Source organism: Schistocerca nitens, chromosome 3 (genome assembly GCF_023898315.1).
Source record: "Schistocerca nitens isolate TAMUIC-IGC-003100 chromosome 3, iqSchNite1.1, whole genome shotgun sequence".
Taxonomy (NCBI): domain Eukaryota; kingdom Metazoa; phylum Arthropoda; class Insecta; order Orthoptera; family Acrididae; genus Schistocerca; species Schistocerca nitens.
Genome location: NC_064616.1, coordinates 812,950,184 through 812,966,970, shown reverse-complemented (window position 1 = coordinate 812,966,970; position 16,787 = coordinate 812,950,184). Strand labels below are relative to the sequence as shown.

Here is a 16,787-nt window from a genome sequence, read left to right as displayed (position 1 = left end):
CTCCACCATCTGCTCTTCCAAATACTATTTTCAGCTGCTTTACACCAGCGTCTAGAATATCTCCTTTCTTTTGCAATACTCAGTCTGGAATTACTCTTGTCAGCTACTGTAACCTCAATTCCGGGTATTCACTCCATATGTTCGCTAGCATTTCTCCTTTGGTTGCCTCAGTAGGTAAGTTTACAAACTGGTACTTTGTAATTCTAGCACTTAATTTCTCATCTCCTTGATGCTACATGAGGGCTTCAGTAACCACTTGTGGTTTGTGAAAAGTATGTCTTGTAGCAGTGCCAACAGGATTCCAGTTTCCAAAGGCTGGTTCTTTATAACGTTTGTCTTACTTACACGTAAGAACACTATGCCCATGATAACATGTTTGAACGTCATCGTCAACACCACCTTCGAGAGAGCAAATATCATGCATCCTCTCCGTCTTTAGACTAAAAATTTGTCTCAAATGAAAATGACTCACATTACTGCAAACCAAAAAATAACGTTGCCCTAGTTCTCCTAACACAAAATAAAGCACATATAATCCGATGCTCTGTTACTTATTTCGAGACCTAAGTTCATATGTTATATTATGTGCTTGGTACATCGTGCACAGGAGATATTCTTTCTGCAGTAACGGCGAAAGTTCTTGCGATAGTGCATCAGTGTTTGAAAAACCGTGCAAAAAGCAAACACAAAGGGCCCGGAACGCCAGGTTCAGCTGAACAGGTGCATGGTCAAAGAACTGCTATATCGTGTAGGACAGTGGGTATTGGTAACTAATCCCTACGTACCGAGGGCAGAGAAGGAGAAATTTTTGACCAACGATCACGGACTGTATCAGGTCGTGGAGATAACCTAAGCAGTTAATGTAAATTAGTTTCCTGCCAAAATAGATATCGCTCACCTCAGTCGCGCAAAACCATAATGGCGGAAGCGGTACCATCAGGAAGGAAGAACCTTTAGCAGTTAGATGACACAAGACACGTGACATGTCTTATGTTTTAAGGTCACGTAATTAATTATAGAGCTTCATTATGTGGAATGTTTTGTGTGGTGCTAGATTTACTCTTAATATTGGCCTTCTGTGACTATGTTTTATTATGTGTTGTGTTCGGATGTATTTAGTGTCGTTTTGTTATATCACTGCCATACGTATTTTTGTTTTAATAATGTAGGGGTATTGTTAGGTGCTTTTGTTGTTGTGCCTTGTTTTCTACTTGTCTATAATTACTCGCTTCGAAAGGAGGGAGGGGATGACGGCCTATACCTTTCTTCGTGGTTATTTTGTGGGAAGATCCTCGTTGTTGCCGGATTACGCCTTGTGGAGAAACAGTTCCTGGCAGATCTGAGATATACATCGAAAGTAACAGTCAGTAATTTAGCATTGTTTTTCCACGTAGTTAGGATAAAAGTAAGAGCAGGTGGATCACGGATGTACATATAAGATCACTTATCTGTAACAGATGTTAGTGCGAAATTTCAGTGTTACACCATTCAGCACAATACGGTGAAATGGGGGCAATAGGGGAATTGATACGTGTTAGGACGCAGAAGGTATTGCTGATTTCGAAGAATAAAGAAGCCCTTGTAGTTATATTGTTGGAGAAACGTACTCAAGGAAGTATTGTTGTCTGTCCAGACATACCGGTAGAGATTGACAAGCGAATGTTTTATGGGAAAACGAATGACGAAGTTGCGAAAAGGAAATCTTGCCCACGCTGTCTTAATTCCAAAAGGTGGAGATGAACTGGCTGCACTCGGTTCTCTCGCCAGAAACTGTGTGGTCAAATCGCTATATAAAAGGTAAACCTGAGAGTTTGAGAAGGTTAGAAGTACACAGCAGTATTGTTACCATTAACGGTACGGCCTGTGAGATGACTGGGACGAATTTCGCCTTCCGCCTGCATTCACTGTTACTACCGTCGTGGCATTGGCGCGAAATACATTGGATTGGCCAAAATGGTCTCTACGGGTACTATCCACCCAAAATTTAAATTACATGAATACCATCCTCAACCTTTAATGAATGCAAATACTCCAGCTCTGTGGCCTTGCTGCAGCAATCTTAGTGATTCATTTTCAGTAACAGAAACAGTCTAAGTGGCAATGACAAGAGAGCTTTATTGATATGTTCGCTTTTTCGGGGCACCTTCAGAATTTATAACTGGGATAATACATGAAAAGAGATTTGAGGTACTGTCCTATCCACCATGAGAAGACAGTAAAAGATTTAAAACTATAAAAACCATGGTGAAGGGGGACTTACGTTTATGAGCTGCGGAGAAGGTATTAGTCTTAAATCAAAATTTATTGTATGCACCGAATGTGCAACAATAGAAGATTTTTTTAAAAAAACGTTGCCCTAGACTAGCAACGAAAAGTCAGATACATAGTGGCCTGAATGTATGCAGCTATGCTGGGATAGGGCCATACTTCTAATTAGCTGCTTGGGTCGGGTGCGGGGGCTCATATTGGTGTGGTTCCTGTTGATTATCTCAGTAGGTGGGACTATACCAGGCACGGCCTACATCTCAACAGGAAAGGGAAGGGGAAACTGGCTGGGGTAATAGCAGGAAATTTAAGGGGGGGAGGCACTGCCATGAATGGTAAAATACCAGTGGTTACAGGTGTTGGAGCAGCACCTTTTTTAGGATAGGTAAGACAGAAAGATGTCAAGTTCTACGAGAGGTCAGGATTGAAACAAATCTTCAGTTTAGGAAAGAAATTAAACAGCACAATTCTAGCACATTGGATCACCAATCACAGCTATCAATTATAAATTTTCACCAATCACCAGAAATTTTATCTCGACCAAGTTGTATCTCAGTCCTAGGTAATTGCATTGATGAATTAAAGTCACCCAACCCAGTTGACATAATCTGCCTCTCTGAACACCGTGTGACCACTGGTATAGGAACTAGGCCTAAGCACAATGAGAAACTCAGACAGGAGAGTACTGCTAATGTTAGAATAAGGAAAGGTTCTCATAAAAGTATAATTAAAAATAATGTAAGTATATTTCATCAAAATATTGGGAGTTTAAAGAATAAAGTAGATGAGCTTCTGGTTTGTTTAGAAGATTTAGAAGCTGAGAATGAAATAGATATACTATGCCTGTCTGAGCATCACATTGTTACTGATATGGATAAGGTAAATGTAAGTGGGTATAAGCTCTCTGCACATGTAATGAGAGAAAATATGGAGAAAGGAGGAGTTGCCATATATGTCAAAAGTTGTCATTGTGCAAAAAGTATAGAAACAAAAAAGTTTTGTGTAGAGAAACGTATAGAAGCATGTGCCTGTGAGCTTAAATTAAATAAAGGCACATTTATAATTGTAACTGTATATAGGTCACCATCAGGAAATTTTCATCTATTTCTGAAAAATTTTGACTCCTTGTTGTGCTATCTGTCAGACAGGGGGAAGCAAATTATTATTTGTGGGGACTTCAATGTAGATTCTCTGAAAGAGGGTAATAGGAAAAATGACCTTGAAGTATTACTCGGTTCTTTCAATTTGACACCCGTTATTGATTTTCCTACTCGGGTGGTAAAGGATAGCAGCTCACTGATAGATAACTTCTTTATAGACCAAGATAAGTTTAACCAGATAAATGCTCAGCCTGTTGAGAATGGTCTTTCTGATCATGGTGCACAGCTAGTTACAATATATGACATAGCTCCATTCAGCAATACTAAACAGTCCTCCAAAGTAGTACGTCCAGTCAACGATTTAACAATTGCAAATTTCAGGGAAAGCCTACAGCAGTTAGACTGGGATGAGGTGTACCGTGAACCTGATGCCAATTTAAAATATAATTTATTTCATGACATTTTTGTAAATGCATTTGAAAACTGCTTCCCCAAGAAAATAGTTAAATATACTCGTAAGAAACCTTGTAACAAACCATGGCTTACTAAGGGTATAAAAATATCTTGTAACCGGAAAAGGGAAATGTATCTGACAGCAAGAAAGAGTAGTGACCCAGAAACTATCAAAAATTATAAAAACTACTGTGTTATATTAAGAAAAGTTATTAAAAAATCCAGGAGTATGTGTATCATGTCTGAAATCAGCAACTCTGATAATAAAATTAAAACAATTTGGAATATTATTAAAAGAGAAACAGGTCAACCAAGAGCAGAGGAAGACAGTATTACCATCAAATTGAATGAAAACTTTACGAACAAAAAGTCAGAAGTTGAAAATATTTTTAATCATCATTTTCTAAATATTGTGGATATAGTAGGATCCAGGTGTTCATTAGAAGATGCTAGGCTGTTAATGGAAGAGGCCATACCTATGCAATTTGATACAATTGAAATCTCACCCACTTCTCCCTCTGAAATTAGGAAAATAATAAACTTGCTTAAAAGCAAAAACTCACATGGAATTGATGGCATTTCCAGCAAAATACTAAAAGCTTGTTCTCAACAGACAAGTAAGAATCTCAGCCACCTGTGTAATAGCTCTCTGGAACAGGGCATTTTCCCTGATAGACTGAAATATGCTATTGTTATACCTTTGTATAAAAAGGGGGATAGATCTGATGTCAACAATTACCGTCCAATCTCCCTTCTAACAGCTTTATCCAAAATTTTTGAGAAAGTAATGTATTCAAGAGTAGCTTCACATATCTGTAAAAATGAAGTACTAACAAAATGTCAGTTTGGTTTCCAGAAAGGTTTTTCAACAGAAAATGCCATATATGCTTTCACCAGTCAAATTTTGAATGATCTGAATAACCGAACACCACCCATTGGGATTTTTTGTGATCTCTCAAAGGCTTTTGATTGTGTAAATCATGAAATTCTGCTAGGCAAGCTCAAGTATTGTGGCATGAGTGGGACAGTGCACAAATGGTTTAATTCGTACCTAACTGGAAGAGTGCAGAAAGTCGAAATAAGTAGTTCTCGTAACATGCAAAGATCAGCACATTCCTCAAACTGGGGAACTATCAAGAATGGGGTTCCACAAGGGTCAGTCTTGGGTCCTTTGTTGTTCTTATTATATATTAATGACTTGCCATTCTATAGTCATGAAGAGGCAAAGTTAGCTCTCTTTGCTGATGATACAAGTATAGTAATCACACCTGACAAACAAGAATTAACTGATGAAATTGTCAATACTGTCTTTCAGAAAATTACTACGTGGTTCCTTGTAAACGGACTCTCACTGAATTTTGATAAGACACAGTACATACAGTTCCGTACAGTGAATGGTATGACGCCATTAATAAATATAGACCTTAATCAGAAGCATATAGCTAAGGTAGAATATTGCAAATTTTTAGGTGTGTCCATTGATGAGAGATTAAATTGGAAGAAACACATTGATGATCTGCTGAAACGTTTGAGTTCAGCTACTTATGCAATAAGGGTCATTGCAAACTTTGGTGATAAACATCTTAGTAAATTAGCTTACTACGCCTATTTTCACTCATTGCTTTCATATGGCATCATATTTTGGGGTAATTCATCACTGAGGAATAAAGTATTTATTGCACAAAAGTGTGTAATCAGAATAATAGCTGGAGTCCACCCAAGATCATCCTGCAGACATTTATTTAAGGATCTAGGGATATTCACAGTAGCTTCTCAATATATATACTATCTTATGAAATTTGTTATTAACAACCAAACCCAATTCAAAAGTAATAGCAGTGTGCATAACTACAATACTAGGAGAAAGGATGATCTTCACTATTCAAGATTAAATCTAACTTTGGCACAGAAAGGGGTGAATTATACTGGCACTAAAGTCTTTGGTCACTTACCAAATAGTATCAAACGTCTGACAGATAACCAACAAGTATTTAAGAAGATATTAAAAGAATTTCTGAATGACAACTCCTTCTACTCCATAGAGGAATTTTTAGATATAAATTAAGAAAAAAAAAAACAAAAAAAATATTTTAAAAAAATAAAAAAATAAATAAATAAAAAACACAATAAAATAAAGTTATTATATTAACTTAAGTATGTTGTTAAATTAACCTAATTATGTCATGTATTGGAAAATTCGACTCGTTCCACATCATTTCGAAATATCGTATTCATGATCCATGGAACTAGTATTAATCTAATCTAATCTAATCTAATCTAATCTAATCTTGAAACATAAATATTGGAATATATATCGTAGTGGCTGTGAATACATGAGCCAACGGCTGTGCCGCAGTGGTAACACCGGTTCCCGTCAGGTCACCGAAGTTAAGAACTGTCTGGCTGGGCTAGCAATTGGATGGGTGACCATCCGGTCTGCCGAGCGCTGTTGGCAAGCGGGGTACACTGAGCCCTTGTGAGAGAACACTGAGGAGCCACTTGATTGAGAAGTAGCGGCTACGATCTCGTAAACTGATGTACGGCCAAGAGAGCGGTGTGCTGACCACATGGCCCTCCATATCCGCATCCAGTGACGACTGTGGGTGAGGACGACACGACGGCCGGTCGGTTCCGTTGGGCCTTCAACGCCTGTTCGGATGGAGGAGAGCATATGCACGCCACCTAAGACTGCCTGGCAGGAGGTTGCCGATGCAGCGGATGGAAGTTATGCTTGGAAGGATGTGCAGGTTTGGAAGCACAATAAATAAGAATAAAGTAAAACTTGCACTGGTTATTGAAGCCAATGCAAATGAAAAATGGATTTAAAACAGTGTGAAAGTAGGCTACTCAAATAAAACGGATGTAAAAGCAATTAAATAAGGAATAAAATACCTAACATATGGTGCCATCTTTTGGGATCAAGAGTAAAGAAATAGACTGACATACATACGCACATACATACATTAATCCTTTTTCCATAGATCATGAATACGACCATTCGTAATGATGTGGAACGTGTCACGTCAACATAAGTTTCCTTTATACAAAATAATTTGTTTTCGTTTTTTTTTCTTTTTATTATTTTCAGTTAATACTTTATTTCTAAGAATTCATCTATTGAGTAGAAGGAGTTGTTATTCAGAAATTCTTTTAAATTGCTTTTAAATGTTGGTTGGCTATCCGTCACACTTTCAACACTATTTGGCAAACGACCAAAGATTTTTGTGGAAGGATAATTCACCCCTTTCTGTGCCAAAGTGAGATTTAAGTCAGAACAGTGCAGATCACCTTTCTTCTAGTGCTGTACCTACGCACTTCTTTGTTATTTTTGAATTGGGGTGGGTTATTAATGACAAATTTCATAAGTGAATATATACGTATTTCGAAGATACTGCAAACATCGCGACTTCCTTAAATAAATGTCTTCAAAATGATCTTTGGTGGGCTCCAGCTATTATCCTGATTACACGCTTTTGTGCAATGGTAACTTTCTCTCTTAGTGAATAATTGCCCTAAAATGCGATGGCACATGAAAGCAGAGAATGAAAATAGGCATAGTAGCCTAATTTACTGATATGTTTATCACCAAAATTTGCAATGACCCCAATAGCATAAGTAGCTAAACCGAACCGTTTCAGCGGAGCGTCAAGGTCTTTCTTCCCCTTCAATTTCTCATCAATGCACATAACCAGAAATTTTAGCTATTATGTCTTAGCATCAGACTTCTGTTCATAGCCTATATTTATCAATGGTGTTATACCATTTACTGTAAAGAATTGTATAAACTGTGTTTCCTCAAAATTTAGTAAGAGTCCATTTGCAGAGAACCACTTGACAATTTTCGGAAAGAAATTGTTTACAATCTCCTCAGTTGATTCTTGCTTGCTGGGTAGATAATCATCAAAAAGAACTAGCTTTGTATCTTCATGACTACAGAGTAGCAACTCATTAATATATATTAAGAAACATAAGGGGCTCGTGACTGAACCCTGTGGGACACCATTCTTGATACCTCCCAAGTTACAGGAATCTGCTGATTTTGCAGACTATCTGTACTGTTAATTTCAACCTTCTGCGGTCTTAGACTTAAGTATGATTTAAATTTCGACCTTCTGCATTTTTCCAGTTAAGTATGAATTATAGATCCTTTACATAGAAGACAGAAAAAAAATAAAAAAAGACATTTGAAAATCGAATCAAAATCATAAGATTCTAAACATCTTGATGAGGAGAGTCTTTGAAAAATTGTCAACCTTGTGAGTTAACGAACATTTCACTCTGATTTGAGTATATCGCCGAAAGAGACAGCCCTCAGGAATTGTGAAACGAACCCTGTTGTCCAGGATCGTGTGCCACAAAGAGCGCAGATTCACCATGAGAAGGGTAAATTCACAGACGTTGTAAGTAGGCTGTTTAGGTTTTTTTATTGGTAACGTCACCTCTGTATGAAAATCACTGGCTGTGCTGTGTGCAGTCTGTGGCTGCTTTGCATTGTTGTAATACTCGCCATTGTAGTGTTAGGCAGCTGGCTGTGAACAGCGCGTAGCGTTGCACAGTTGGAGGTGAGCCGCCAGCAGTGGTGGATGTGGGGAGAGAGATGGCAGAGTTTTGAAATTTGTCATGAACCGCTATATATATTATGACTATTGAGGTAAATACATTGGTTGTTCTCTATCAAAATCTTTCATTTGCTAACTATGCCTATCAGTAGTTAGTGCCTTCAGTACTTTCAATCTTTTATTTAGCTGGCAGTAGTGGCGCTCGCTGTATTGCAGTAGCTTGAGTAGCGAAGATTTTTGTGAGGTAAGTGATTTGTGAAACGTATAGGTTAATGTTAGTCAGGGCCATTCTTTTGTAGGGATTTTTTAAAGTCAGATTGCGTTGCGCTAAAAATATTGTGTGTCAGTTTAAGCACAGTCATGTATAAATAGTTCTAAGGGGACGTTTCATATGTCGACCCTTAGCCGAGGATACCTCACTGGAATCTTCTGATTTTTTCTTGTAGTTTGTGTAATTAGTGTAGCTTTTGTTTATTGCTAGCGCGTAATTGTAGAGAAAATCTCCTTTGTAGTTGCAGTCTTCCATTGTTGTACAGTAAAACAGGTGTGGCACGCATGTAAATTTGCACCAAGTATTTCGCAGCTGCAATTAACTAGATATTATTTTCAGTGTTATGTTAATGTGTTCTCTTATTTTGCTCATCAAATTGTGCTTTTCTGTGTTATCGTGTGAAATATTGTGACAATAATGGCGTGTGAAAAACGTAACACTAGGCTCCAAAGTAAACAGAGAAATAATAGTGACGACGAGCGTAGCTTAGCAGCACCACTGTGTAATGAATTAACTGGTGTTCAAAGTAGTAATTTGGTAATTGTGCATAGGGAAATGGAGCGGGCGGCAAACAATGGCGCGGACAGTGAAACAGTTAGTGAAGAGGGAATGACAGGACACAATTTTGCAAATACTGCAGATTCAGGTTTTGGATCCTCACCGTTTTCTCAAATAAGTCAAGACACATTTTCTGCTTGTCAAAATGTGAATGTTTCCGGTGCAAATTCACTGCCGAAAAGCACTGAGGAACATGTTCCAGACACCAGTGCATTGTTATTACAATTAATACAACAAATGGGACAAACACAACAAAAGCTTCAAAAGTTAGACACAATGGAACAAAATCTTCGAAAGTTAGACACAGTGGAACAAAATCTTAAAAAGTTAGACGCAATGGAACAAAATCTTCAAAAGTTAGACACCACGTTTGAACAAACACGTGAAGATTTAACTACTGAGTTACATAACATTGAATCGAAATGTCAAAAAGTCTGTAATGACGTAAAAACACAAATTTGTGAGCATTTTCAGCCTATTTTTTCGCGGCATGAAAATGCATTACAGAATCACGAAGCAGCCATAAAAGAACTGCAAATTATTGTTCATGAAAATCATGAGACCTTGCAAGCTAAAATTGACTTAGTTGCATCTACCGATACGGTTATGCAACTTGCAAAAACTCAGGAAAACTTAAAGGACACAGTAGATACCATTTCAACACAAATGGGGCACTCTGAAACTTGGTTCAGAAAAACATACACAGGAAATAATTTCACTATCGGATAAAGTAGCCGAACTTTCAGATCAGTTCACTAACTTATCTACAAAGATAGATGATGATCTGAATGACACAACACCTGTAGCCTTCACTGACACTGAAGAGTATGAACAAATTAGAGAATTCAAACAAAATCAAAATCAAATCAATACACAGTACAAAAGAGAAATCCGGGAAGTGGAAGATCACTTGGCACAAGTAGTACAAGAATTGCGTATTTCAGAGGACACTCGCGCCCCAATACGGGAAGAGGGACTTAGAAATACGGAACAGCCACAAAATAATAACACAGGACACTTCGGAAATTATGTCAGAAATTGGCAAGGCACACCGAATTTTGAGATGGAACCGCCGAAACGACGTAATAATGACCGACATGCGACTCGCCGACATGATGATTTTGACTATAAGCTGTTCATTACTACACGTAAATTCAGAACGTTTAAGAATTCTGGCAACGACATTCATCCACAAGCGTGGCTCCATAAATTCTCTCATTGTTTTCCTCCCAACTGGTCATTGGAGCACAGGTTAGAATTTATGTGTGGCTACTTGGAGAATGAACCAGCTGTAAGAATGCGATCGGTCATTCACGATTGTCACAGTGAAGGAGAATTTTATCATGCCTTCCTCTCAGCGTATTGGTCTCAAGCTACACAAGACCGAGTAAAACATAGCATCATAATGATGAAACGTTTCGAACAATCTGAATTCTCCAGTCTTGTGAAATATTTTGAAGACATGTTGCATAAGAATCAGTATCTTTCAAACCCATACAGTCCCTCAGAACTCATCCGCATTTGCTTAATCAAATTACCTGAACATTTACGACATATTATTTTAGCAGGACGTTGCAAAGACGACATTGAAGCTTTTCAGGGACTGTTACAAGAAATGGAAATTGACACTGACAATCGCGGAACGCGAGAACAGGAGCACATCAATTACAGGTCACATCTGTCACAATTCCGCAATGACAGTAATAATACACGACAAGGCTATTCTTATAACGTAAATCGTGACCAAAACAGACACCACCAGTATGAAAACCGTTGGCAGAGTTGTAATAATTACAGGGAAAGATCACCTCTCCGCGGTAATGACTATTACAGAGACAATCAGAGAAACAGACGATATGGGAACCAAAATAATTATTATTACGGGAGACAGAATAACTTTAGACGAAACGGTCCAGCGCGCAGTTACGATTCAGGGAGAAAATCTCCACCACTTAACCGACAAGAACGAAACTACAGGAACTACCGACATGACGACAGACGATGTGATCGTAACGAAAGACCTGAATTGCATCACAACTGGCGGGATTTAAACAGGGCAGGGCCCTCTCGTCACGGTGAATTTGTAGAAGATAGGTCTCCAAATCCCAATAACGACGCGCGCCAACAAAGAGACAATAGCCAATGACTCACACCGCTAGCAGCCACAAAACGTACTTATGAAACTGACGACGCAGCTGCCGTAGCTAGTAATTACATAAAAATGGAAGACATTAAGGACATCTTACTCCAGGAACACGACGTAAAACATAACAACATTGCATATCCTGTGATTCACATTACTGTAAATGGCGTAAAATTTACGGCAGTACTTGACTCTGGCCGTCCCATTTCAGTAATTAGTGAAACAGCCTTTAGCAAATGTAACAAATCGAACGAGTGCCCCACACTTCCGTTACGTAAAGCCACTGGACGGTCTGTATCCAACGCCTTTGTTAAAAATTTCTTACGTGAAGTTGGACATGTTAGTAAAGTCATTTCAGATAACGGACCGCAATTGAGATCTGCTGTTTGGTCACGCATGCTTTGCAACTATAAAATCAAACCTGTTTTTATTTCATTGTACTCACCACATTGTAACCCCTCCGAACGGATTATGAAAGAAATCAATAAGCTTTGAAGACTTTATTGTCACAGAAAGCATCAGCATTGGGACAGATATTTACACTTATTTCAAAACGTGCTGAATGAAATGCCTCATGACTCCACTGCTTTACCACCTACTCTTGTACTGAAGAATGAAGAAGCACCGAACAGAATCAGAGAGCTTGTACCTTTCCCGAATACACGTAAACTTCGACACAAAGACATATTTGATTTGGCTCTTAAAAATATAAAATCTGCAGCAGACAAAAGGAGAAAACTACACGGTAAAGCAAATGCAAAGAAATTGTATATTGGTCAGAAAGTTCTCATTAAAGCTCATTCACTGTCACATAAGAAGAAACACTTGAGTCACAAATTCTTTCTAGTTTACAATGTACCTTACAGAATCCGACGTATACCACATGATAATTGCGTTGAAGTTGAAACTCTGTGTACTAGGAAGGGTAAAAGATTGCACCACATTTCATATATAAAACCGCTTATTGAAAGATAATCTGTTTTTTAACTTAGTCTTTGCCATAAAACTTTTCACTTCACGCTACTAGTACAATTTGTCACACTGAGAAACTGTTAACATGCAACAATGTTTTGAAGTTAACTATCCAGCCTAGAACCTTGGGAACATTTTTAAACAGAAATTACGAATTCATTGTTATAGTGAACAGACGACACAGTGTTGTTATTGTGTGTGTACATTCTTGCTTTTTACTTGCACGATTACGTAACGACTATCAGGCTTACATACTTCGAACATGTACTGGTACTGCTAATGAGATTTTAATGCAACATTTTGGTTTACTTGAAAATACATTATGGATTCAAAGTGCTTTCTGAGAGATACCAGATGACACAGTGGTTAGTTTATTTGACAGCTACACGACTATATCACGACGCTACTAATGTGTGACACAATTTACATTGTTGCTTTTGCGGTGTATCTGTTTTATATTTGCACAATTTTTCTGAATTCTTCTGGAAAGTAAAACATGTTTTAGTAGTAACTTTTGTGGTATAGCAATAATGAGACAGCCTTTTCCGTAGCACAACAATACGTTACAGCACAGTACTTTCTTCATCACGGAAATAAGCATAATAACTAAGATATCTATACTCAAAGCATTTCACTTTTGTTTATCATGAGGTAAGCACATTGACTTCTGCAGAACTTAGCTTCCGGAGGACGATAACTACGAGACTTCCACAGAGATTATCATACAACATGACGCACAGTTTAGCGCTACAGTACACGTATTTGAGTGATTAATTTCGCACTTAAAACATTTATTTTTTTAAGATATTTGAAGTGCAATGATACAAGGATTTTCCGTGATACATTTCATTCCATTGCTGTAATCTGTAACACCTGAGGGTATAATTACATTTATCCTCAGGGGGGTACACGCCTACTTTGTGTACCATGTGTTTGGCAAGCACAAGGAGCCCTAGCTAATATGGTATTTGCTTATACAACTTTACACTTCGGTACCATATTTCTGTAGCACAGAAATTACACAGGGATCTGATCATTTAACTGAGAGATAAACATTTTTTTTTTACTACATCAGTGACGCATGTTTACGCAATTTCACAGTTGGGTGACTTCACACTTATGAAATTGTATTTTGTCTGTACTTTATGAACTGTTCATAGTTTTTCGGAACCATTGTGATACTATGAGAGCTTTGAATGATGTATTTGGTGTGGGATCACGATTTTTAAAGTACGTTTGAGGCAGATGACACTTTTGACATGAGCAGAGAATTTTTTTTAGGTTTTGAAATTATTGGAGGAAGCTACGACGATTTTGAGAGTTGACTGACGTGTTATGATATTATTACGATGACTATGTGTATTATGCTGTTGCGGTATGTTTATGATCAACAAGCTGATGCTATATGAGTTATTTGAGTATGCTACGTATCTGTTATCATAAAATTTTGAAGAAGTGTCGACGAATAAGGTAAGGAATAATGAGTAGTGGTTAGGGACTCACTCTGATTTGTGAAACAGGTTGTTGGAAACCAAGAATTGTACTTTAAGAGTTATGAAATGTATGTAAATGCGTGAATGTATTACAATGCCGACGAAAACTTTTTGGACACTGTTATATCAATAGGATTTTGTTTCTACAGATTTGTAACGCAAATTCTTGACCTGTGAAATATTTTATACGAGACTGCCACTGTAGCGGAAACTGTTGTCGTAAATATTTCGGTAAGAAAGGTAAGTGACCTTGATGTAATGCGTCTTGAGCGGCCACCTGTGCCAGCCGCCTGGAGAAACAGCCATTAGGTGAAAAAAAAGAGGCCATTAACCTCGCTATTGACATTCCTTTGTAGAAAGCATCGCAAATACGACACGCTCATTACTTGGAAACATATGATTACTCGTATTTTGTGCTACTTACTGAAATGCTTTTGAATTGATGGGAAATATTCGTACAACTGCACACCTGATTAGGACAAGTGTCTTTCTACGAGAGTTGAGAGAATTTCTACTAACTTATGAAATGTCACATGACTATTGAATGATATTTTTATGCTTTGCTTTTGCCGGCCGAAGTGGCCGTGCGGTTAAAGGCGCTGCAGTCTGGAACCGCAAGACCGCTACGGTCGCAGGTTCGAATCCTGCCTCGGGCATGGATGTTTGTGATGTCCTTAGGTTAGTTAGGTTTAACTAGTTCTAAGTTCTAGGGGACTAATGACCTCAGCAGTTGAGTCCCATAGTGCTCAGAGCCATTTATGCTTTGCTTTTCATAGTTGCTTATTTCATTTGATATCTAGTTTACAGCTGTGTTGCAGCATTGCTTTTATAAAATAAAATGCATTTGCTAATGTGAACACTTTCTGTCAACAGATCTATTAAATAATAATTTTTTAATCCACATTCTTAAAAAAAGGAGCTCTTGGAATGGAAAGAACAATAAGAAGGGACTAATAACAGTAACTGCATATATAATTTTCTTTTCGAGTACTTGGTAATTTTTGTAGAATTAGTTTTTGTGGTGCACCACTTTAATTACATAGACATTAAGATATGAATAGACATTTCCCTTATCTGCATTGTTGACTTTAGTGTACTATTTTTGCTGCTTGAGCTTTGTCATGTTTAGATATACGCTGCTGTTTGCCAGGCATAGTGCTACTGAATTTTAATTTGTGTTACTCTGCTAAGCCAGTTTACTACTGATTTATTTTTCTTGTTTGCTGCTCATTGCCTTATATTGGTTGTAATACTGCTGCTTGCTTTGCGAATTTGAATATTTTGTCATTGCTGTTTGTATTAATTGTTTTATGCTGCTGCATTGCCTTGTCCCTTAGTTTAGCATCTGAGCTCAGTAGATTTAAGTTAGCTTAAGAGGGGGTAGACTATATAAGAGACTGCATTGCGATGAATTGGAAGAAATACATTGAGAAGTTATACAAAAAAGTACAGAAAGCAGGTATAGATAGGACTTTTTGGAAATAATGAAGAACGAAGGGAGATCTCCGAGAAGTAAAGAAAGTTTTGTTTGCAAAATACTGCAGTACAACAAACCCTGTCCTTTCCTTTTGTATTATTTCGCTATATGTTTGTGTACCCTTATGTCTTTATTTTCTTCCTGGCTTTGTGTAGTTTCATAGAATTTTTTTTCTTCTAATACTCAGCTACATGAACTATGATGAGGAATACTGTTATCCTCAAATATAATTTGCATTAATAATATGTTATTTACTTTGTAAAGATGTTTAGACATTATTTATCTGTTCTGTTTTGTTGCTCACATGTGAAGTTGATGTTTCAAAAGTTATTCTGAACTTTTATGTAGGTACTTATAATTCCTGTAACACTGATGTATATGTTATTTCGATTCTTTTGTAAAGCATGTATTACTACAAATGTTATCTGTATTATTATGTTTTTAATGATGTTTTCTGTATCTTTGCAATTGTATTCTCACGTTATAAAATTGTAATTGACACCAGTTCATCAAATTAAGTAACTTGTAAGTTCCATTTCACTGCACACATTTCTGTTGGTCATAGTATATGGACAATATGTGAGAAGTAGGGACTGTTAGTGTTTGCGCGTGTGTTAATAATTCAGCAAGGGACTTGATAACAGCATTGCTGGTTCTAAGGACGATTCCAAAAACTTTGTGAGTGCACAAGTGGTGGTTTATGGACTTGCTATATTGTCCGCAAGACTCTTCAATGGTGATTGTGCACCTGCACAGTCCCAACAGATGGCTGCTGGCCATTTCTACAAGGACTACAGTGGGTCTACACCTTTGCTGACTCACCAGTACCATTATTTCTACAAGGACTGCAATGGGTCTGCACCTCTGGTGGCCCACCAGTACCGTAATCTCTACCAGGACTACAGTGGGTCTGCTCTGTGATGACCTACCTACCAATACTCTTCAAAACTTCGACTGACTCTGCTGTGGGTTTGCTCTATTGTGGCCCATTACCTGTCAGCATGTCAAGAGTCAGCACTGTCTTTCCGTTGGAAGGACAACACTACTTCTTCAAGACTGCATGGAAATCCACTACTTCTGTGTGCAATTTCTTTTACTAATGAGACTTTGTGAAAACAAAACTGTAATTACTATTATGATGAATGATCAGAACTATCTTTATGGACTGTGAGAAAATTTTAGTTTTTGACCAACATTGTATCAATAAGTGTGTGCATTTGATTTCTTTGTTATTGTAATTACGATTATGAAAAATTTTAACAAATATGTATTGCCCAGTGCCCAAAACAATTTGTAAAATTTTTTGTGGGGAGCATGGGGGCTATGTAAGTAGGCTGTTTAGGTTTTTTTTATTGGTAACGTCACCTCTGTATGAAAATCACTGGCTGTGCTGTGTGCAGTCTGTGGCTGCTTTGCATTGTTGTAATACTCGCCATTGTAGTGTTAGGCAGCTGGCTGTGAACAGCGCGTAGCGTTGCACAGTTGGAGGTGAGCCG

General features: G+C 37.7%; 1 pseudogene; it reads left to right on the top strand.

Annotated features, from left to right (window-relative positions):
• The first annotated feature begins 6,155 nt into the window (after positions 1 to 6,155).
• LOC126250392 (5S ribosomal RNA) lies at positions 6,156 to 6,273 on the top strand (annotated as a pseudogene).
• The last annotated feature ends 10,514 nt before the right edge of the window (positions 6,274 to 16,787 follow it).